The following is an 8575-nucleotide window of genomic DNA, read 5'->3' as shown; positions in this document are numbered from 1 at the left end:
GTTTATATATTGTTATATATACTAATGTATTATTGTGATGTAGCTAACCCTCCGGGTGTAGCTCATTGGCGTTGTTCACATCGTCGTTGGTGAACTTATATTTGTTGATGTATCCTTAACTTGTTGCTTAGTGGTCGTACGGTATGCTTAGACTAGCTTGCCTTTATGCTTTGATGCTCCGGTATGCGGTATTTGATATTTTGTGTGGCGTGTCCATTTTATGCATATATATGTATGTAGTATATTCTCACTCACTAAGCATTAGCTTACCCTCTCGTTGTTTACATTTTTATAGATTGCATGGATGCGGTGGCTCGGATAAGCGTGGGACTAGTGAGCTTGCATAGTTTGCTTTAGAAGACTTGCTTTTGATTCGATTAGGATTGGGTAGTGTATCCCCAATCCCATGCTCGGCCTATGTTTTATATAAAATAAATTGGGTCGAAATGGTCACTTTGTAGTAATATGGGTCGATGTGGGCCCGGTGTTGTAAAACTCGTTTTTATTGTGGAAAACTCTTAGGTTTAACTATTATAACATATTGTGAAAGTGTTTTGGTTTAAAAGTGTCGGGAAGCGGGTTTTTCGCCCGTGTGTAATTGTAAAACTGATCAGAATCTGGCAGACCATTTGGACGCCGTCCAAAAGGCTTGGACGCCGTCCAGTACTTCAGATCTGGACGCCGTCCAGATGTGCTGTTCCAGAATTTTTTTTTTATGGCACGTTTTTGGAAGGATAACGGGTTGGGTCATTACATATTAGTTATACCTTTTAGGACCCTAAATAAATTCCGTCAATAAACATATAGGACACCATTACTAAAAGGTCCTATTTAATCCAGTTATAGGACCCTTTTTAAAAATGTCACAAGTTATGATAGGACCTTTAAAAAGTGTCCTATTAGTTATACCTTTTAGGACCCTAAATAAATTCCGTCAATCAACATATAGGACACCATTATTAAAAGGTCCTATTTAATCCAGTTATAGGACCCTTTTTAAAAATGTCACAAGTTATGATAGGACCTTTAAAAGTTGTCCTATTAGTTATAAATTTTAGGACCCTAAATAAATTCCGTCAATCAACATATAGGACACCATTAATAAAAGGTCCTATTTAATCCCATTAAAGGACCCTTTTTAAAAATGTCACAAGTTATGATAGGACCTTTAAAAAGTGTCCTATTAGTTATACCTTTTAGGACCCTAAATAAATTTCGCCAATCAACATATAGGACACCATTAATAAAAGGTCCTATTTAATCCCATTATAGGACCCTTTTTAAAAATGTCACAAGTTATGATAGGACCTTTGAAAAAATGTCCTATTAGTTATACCTTTTATGACCCTAAATAAATTCCGTCAATCAACATATAGGACACCATTAATAAAGTTCCTATTTAATCCCATTATAGGACCCTTTTTAAAAAGGTCACAAGTTATGATAGGACCTTTGAAAAAGTGTCATATTAGTTATACCTTTTAGGACCCTAAGTAAAGTCCGTCAATCAACATATAGGACACCATTAATAAAAGGTCCTATTTAATCCCATTATAGGACCCTTTTTAAAAATGTCACAAGTTATTATAGGACCTTTAAAAAGTGTCATATTAGTTATACCTCTTAGGACCGTAAGTAAATTCCGTCAATCAACATATAGGACACTATTAATAAAAGGTCCTATTTAATCCCATTATAGGACCCTTTTTAAAAATGTCACAAGTTATGATAGGACCTTTGAAAAAGTGTCCTATTAGTTATACCTTTTAGGACCCTAAATAAATTCTGTCAATCAACATATAGGACACCATTAATAAAGGTCCTATTTAATCCCATTATAGGACCCTTTTTAAAAAGGTCACAAGTTATGATAGGACCTTTGAAAATGTGTCCTATTAGTTATACCTTTTAGGACCCTAAGTAAATTCCTTCAATCAACATATAGGACATAGTTACTAAAAGGTCCTAAAAGGTAGTCTGTTAGGACACTTTCCATGACCCTGTTAGGACCCTGAAATAATGGTCCTAATATGTAGTTTTTTAGGACCTTTTATTTTTGACCAAATAAATATTGGTCCTATAAGCCCGTTTTTCTTGTAGTGGATGTTCCCGTCACAAAAGAATTTCCCAATGTATTTCCGAAAGAATTACTGGGACTACCTCCACACCGATCTGTTGAATTTCAAATAGATCTTGTATCGGGAGCTGCACCAATAGCTTGTGCTCCATACAGACTCGCACCCAGCGAAATGAAGGAACTTCAAAGACAATTACAAGAACTTTTAGAGCGTGGTTTCATACGACCAAGTACATCACCGTGGGGAGCTCCTATTTTGTTTGTCAAAAAGAAAGATGGTACATTCAGGTTGTGTATCGACTATCGAGAGTTGAACAAACTTACCATCAAGAACCGTTACCCACTACCGAAAATCGACGACTTATTTGATCAACTACAAGGCTCGTCAGTTTATTCGAAGATTGATTTACATTCTAGGTATCATCAAATGCGGGTGAAGGAGGATGATATTCCGAAGACTGCTTTCAGAACGCGTTACGGTCATTATGAATTTATGGTTATGTCGTTTGGATTAACTAACGCACCAGCTGTGTTCATGGACCTCATGAACCGAGTGTGTGGGCCATATCTTGACAAGTTTGTCATTGTTTTCATCGATGACATACTTATTTAATCAAAGAATGAACAAGAGCACGGAGAACATTTGAGAAAAGTGCTCGAATTGTTGAGGAAAGAAAAATTGTACGCTAAGTTTTCAAAGTGTGCATTTTGGTTGAAAGAAGTTCAATTCCTCGGTTACGTAGTAAACAAGGAAGGTATTCAGGTGGATCCGTCAAATATTGAAACCATTGAAAATTGGAAAACCCCGAAAACTCCGAAGCATATACGCCAATTTTTAGGACTGGCTGGTTACTACAGAAGGTTCATCCAAGATTTTTTCCAAAATAGCAAAATCCTAGACTGCATTAACACATAAAGGGAAGAAATTTGAATGGAAGAATGAGTAGGAGAAAGCGTTCCAATTGTTGAAGAAATAGTTAACTACGGCACCTATATTGTCATTGCCTGAAGGGAATGATGATTTTGTGATATATTGTGACGCCTCAAAGCAAGGCCTCGGTTGTGTATTAATGCAACGAACGAAGGTAATTGCTGATGCGTCCAGACAATTGAAGATTCACGAGCAAAATTATACGACTCGCGATTTGGAATTGGGTGCTGTTGTTTTTGCATTAAAGACTTGGAGGCACTACTTATATGGGGTCAAAAGTATTATATATACCGACCACAAAAGTCTCCAACACATATTTAATCAGAAACAACTGAACATGAGGCAGTGTAGGTGGATTGAATTGTTAAATGATTACGACTTTGAGATTCGTTACCACCCGGGGAAGGCGAATGTGGTATCCGACGCTTTGAGTAGAAAGAACAGAGAACCTATAAAGGTAAAAGCTATGAATATAATTATTCGTACTAACCTTACTACTCAAATAAAGGAGGCGCAGCAGGGAGTTTTAAAAGAAGGAAATTTGAAGAATGAAATACCTAAAGGATCGAAAAAACATCTTAATATTCGGGAAGACGGAACCTGATATAGGGCTGAAAGAATTTGGATACCAAAGTTTGGAGATGTGAGAGAAATGGTACTTAAGGAAGCACATAAAACCAGATATTCAATACACTCCGGAGCAAGGAAGATGTACAAAGATCTCAAGAAACACTTTTGGTGGCCGGGTATGAAAGCCGATATTTCTAAATACGTAGGAGAATGTTTGACATTTTCTAAGGTCAAAGCTGAACATCAGAAACCATCAGGTCTACTTCAACAACCTAAAATCCCGGAATGGAAATGGGAAAACATTACCATGGATTTCATTACTAAATTGCCAAGGACTGCAAGTGGTTATGATACTATTTGGGTAATAGTCGATCGTCTCACCAAGTCAGCACACTTTCTGCCAATGAGAGAAGATGATAAAATGGAGAAGTTGGCGCGATTATATTTGAAGGAAGTTATCTCCAGACATGGAATACCAATCTCTATTATCTCTGATAGGGATGACAGATTTGTTTCAAGGTTTTGGCAGACATTACAGCAAGCATTGGGAACTCGTCTAGATATGAGTACTGCCTATCATCCACAAACTGATGGGCAGAGTGAAAGGACAATACAAGCATTTGAAGACATGCTACGAGCATGTGTTATTGATTTTGGAAACAGTTGGGATCGACATCTACCGTTAGCAGAGTTTTCCTACAACAACAGTTACCATTCGAGTATTGAGATGGCACCGTTTGAGGCACTTTCAAGATTATAGATCGTGTTGGACCAGTAGCTTACCGACTTGATTTACCACCACAACTCGCCGGGTTACATAATACCTTTCATGTCTCGAATATGAAGAAATGTTTTACTAAAGAAGATCTCACTATTCCATTAGACCAAATCCAAATCAATGAAAAACTTCAATTCATCGAAGAACCCGTCGAAATAATGGATCGTGAGGTTAAAAGACTTAAGCAAAATAAAATACCAATTGTTAAGGTTCGATGGAATGCTCGTAGAGGACCCGAGTTCACCTGGGAACGTGAAGATCAGATGAAGAAGAAATACCCGCACCTATTTCCAGAAGATGCGTCAACACTTCCAACAGCTTGAAATTTCGGGACGAAATTTATTTAACGGGTAGGTACTGTAGTGACCCGAACTTTTCCATGATTATTCCATGATTATATATTAAATGAAAAATATATTTGCATGATTAAATGTTTCCAAGATGTTAAGCAATCAAACTTGTTAAGACTTGATTATTTGAAATGAGTTTCATGTAGACAATTGACCACCCAAGTTGACCAGCGATTCACGAACGTTAAAACTTGTAAAAACGACATGATGATATATATATGGACATATATATGGTTAACATGAGATTATGATAAGTAAGTATCTCACTAAATATATTAACAATGTGTGATATACATAAAAAAAAAATGAGAATATTGAATTATGAAGCACGAAACGATATACATAACGATTATCGTTATAACAACGTCTTACTAAATACATATGTATTGTATTAAGATATTGATATACTATATTTAACATGATAAAATTATAATTATGTATATCATTGAGTGTATTAACAATGAACTATACAAGTAAGATGAGACTACTAACTTAAGGATTTCGAAACAATATATATATGTAACGATTATCGTTGTAATAGTATTTTAATATATATATATATATATATATATATATATATATATATATATATATATATATATATATATATATATATATATATATATATATATATATATATATATATATATATATATATGATGTTAAGATATTTTCATACACCATGTTATCATGTTAACATAACAATTTAACATCTCATTTAAGTATAATAACAATGAATTAATTACATTTAACAAGATCGTTAACTTAAAGGTTTTAAAACAACACTTACATGTAACGACTAACGATGACTTAACAACTCAGTTAAAATGTATATACATGTAGTGTATTTAGATGTATTAGTACACTTTTGAAAGACTTCAAGACACATATCAAAGTACTTCTACTTAACAAAAATGCTTACAATTACATCCTCATTCATTTTCATCAACAATTCTACTCATATGCAACCGTATTCGTACTCGTACAATACCCAGCTCCTAGATGTACACACTATTGGTATATACACATAAAAATCTGCTCCTTAGCAGCCTTAAATGATTAAGGAACATGTGGAACCAACCATTTGTCAACTAGCATGAATTATGTAGCAAGAAAACAAACTTAAGAATCTTTTCTTTCTTTATAATGAGTTAAAACATTTTTATGATTTCACCCCATTTTTTCATTCCATTTTCTCATACTTACACTCCAAATTTGTGACGACCCGGAAATTTCAGACCAAATTTAAACTTAATCTTTATATAATTTCGACACAATAAGCAAAGTCTGTAATGTAGAGTCTCAAATTTTTGAACTGTTTACATGGATTCATTTAACCCTGTGACTATTCCCTATGATTCACGAACAGTTGTTGTAAATAAATGTATATATATATATAAATATAATTATGAGTGTATAGATTGAATTAAGTTAACATAATACAAACAAATCATTCAAAATGAATTAAAAATTTAAAGTAATATACAAAATAATTGAAATACTAATAAGATAAATATATTATATAATTAGTAAATATAACATAAATAATAATGTATAATATTAAGTAAGTTAAAATATAGTTGTTATAATATTATTATTAAAATAAATATATTAATATTAATATCATTATTAATAATAGTATGAGATAAATGTGAAACCAAATATGTATGAATTATTAGATTATTATTATTATTAATAGTATTATTATCAATTAATAATATCTATATTATTAAAATTGGTATTATTATTATTAATGTTATTAATAATATTATTATTATTATTGAAAATATCATTATTATTATTACTAATGTCATTATATTTTTATTATATTTACTTTTATTTTTAATATAAGTATTTCTATATTTAATACTATTATTAGTAATTCTATTTCTATAATTAATAATAAGTATTATAAATACAATTTTTTTAATTAGAATTATTATAAATATTGATTATATACTTTATAAACACAGATATAAATATCTACAGATATATTAACAGATATAGAAAATCAGATATACATAAATACATATGCAGTTATATATTTATATAAAATTACATATACAGATATATATATATATATATAAAAATACAATTTATATGCAAATAATTATGTATTCTGTTTCAAGTCATTATCCTTCTGTGTAATTCGTTTAACTAATTGATATATCTGTCAACTTCAACTCTCAGACATAATCCAAAATCTGTTAGCTATCAGTTTCATCTTTCTATTTTCTTTCCTATTCTTGATTGAATTAAATCAGACAACATCAATCAATCCTTGCTAACTGAATCCATTGTATATTCCCTTCATATAAGTTAACCACTGCAATCTAAGAATGAAAAACCAAAAGAATCAGAAAAAGGATCAATTCTGTTTCACGTTCCTATCATCTTTATCCAACCTTTGTTTCATGTCTCTGAAAAAGTTAAACAACCAAATCGATCGTACCATTCTGTTAGAAATCACAATCGACTTTTAAATTATTTTATTTCTTCCTGATTGAACTCTGTCGACACAATTCACACTACAGAAAAATACTCAATCGAATCTTGTTACTGTTGCAATATCACTCACGCTCTATAAACCATCACTGCAAATTAAACAAAAACATATTACAAGATCAGATGTATTAACGCGTGACTTTTTGTTAAATATCCCTTTCACTTTATATTTTTCTGATCTTCTTCTCACTACTATCAATCTGCATTCAAGATACAAAACAAAATTTTGGGAAATTAAAATCAAATAAATGTACGAACCTGTTTCAAATCCCTATTTACTTTATTTCTCTTCTTGTTTGTTTCTTCCTGGCTCGAATATCTCTGACGACACCACACATCACTTAATGTGATTCTGATTCTCTTGATCTATATAATTACATATACTTGCCTGCAGCAAGAAATCAAATAGATAGTTACAAAATCTATTTAGAGTCATTTTCTACTGTTAATAATTTGTCTCCCTGATTGAAATCAATGTCGACGTCTTCATTCTATAAATCAGGCCATCACCTCTCTTCACCCTTCGAACATACATACAGATACTTAATCACCACTCTTATTGCTACTATCTTCTCCACAAGATAACCACCATGATTAGCTTTCGGTTTCTTTTGAATCAAAATCCAATCACCGTATACCGCCACCACCTGCATTTCTGTTTACTTTTCCCACGAACAACACTTAAACCACACAATCATTAACAAAAACTATAGATGACTGCTACTGCTTTGTTTTATGCTGTGATTGCTTCAATTTATTCACACTGTAGCTGTACCTCGATGTCTCTGTTGGAAATTAAATAAGTAAGTAAGGATGTTGGGTTATATAAGAATTGTGCATGTCCTTTCAATAATAAGTTTAAAGCCTTTAGGATTATTATGATGTACTGCACAAAGTGGTGGGGTAAAACCATTTAAAAAAAACTTTCGGTGACACTCCTCTCCACTAAACTTTGCCTTTAAAAGGTGTGGTTATATTGATTAATCAAGTATTATATAATGTTAAAAGGTGGCATACGGTTTTTATTATAATGGACCGTAATTATTGGAACTTTCACGAATAAAACACTATAAGAATTGCATATTTGGGTCATATTAGTGGTGCTGTAGGGCCGATTACAAATAAATAAGAGAATGAGTATTTAGGTGTGGGACGTGAGAAATTTTAAAACATAAAAGGAAAAGTTGTGATAGGAGCATGTTGTGGGTCGAGAATTCGGAGTAGGTATTATGATTAGGACGTGCTCTTTATTTTTTTTTTATGAAGGCAACCACTTGTTGTGAAATGATGAGATGGAATAGATTACATATATGCTGGGCCGATGGTGATGTTAACATCCATGTAGATGTGATAAAATCGATGAG

This window comes from Rutidosis leptorrhynchoides, chromosome 9 (assembly GCF_046630445.1).
Source record: "Rutidosis leptorrhynchoides isolate AG116_Rl617_1_P2 chromosome 9, CSIRO_AGI_Rlap_v1, whole genome shotgun sequence".
Taxonomy (NCBI): Eukaryota; Viridiplantae; Streptophyta; class Magnoliopsida; order Asterales; family Asteraceae; genus Rutidosis; species Rutidosis leptorrhynchoides.
The sequence above is the reverse complement of the archived record's forward strand: the minus strand, read 5'-3'. Positions refer to the sequence as shown.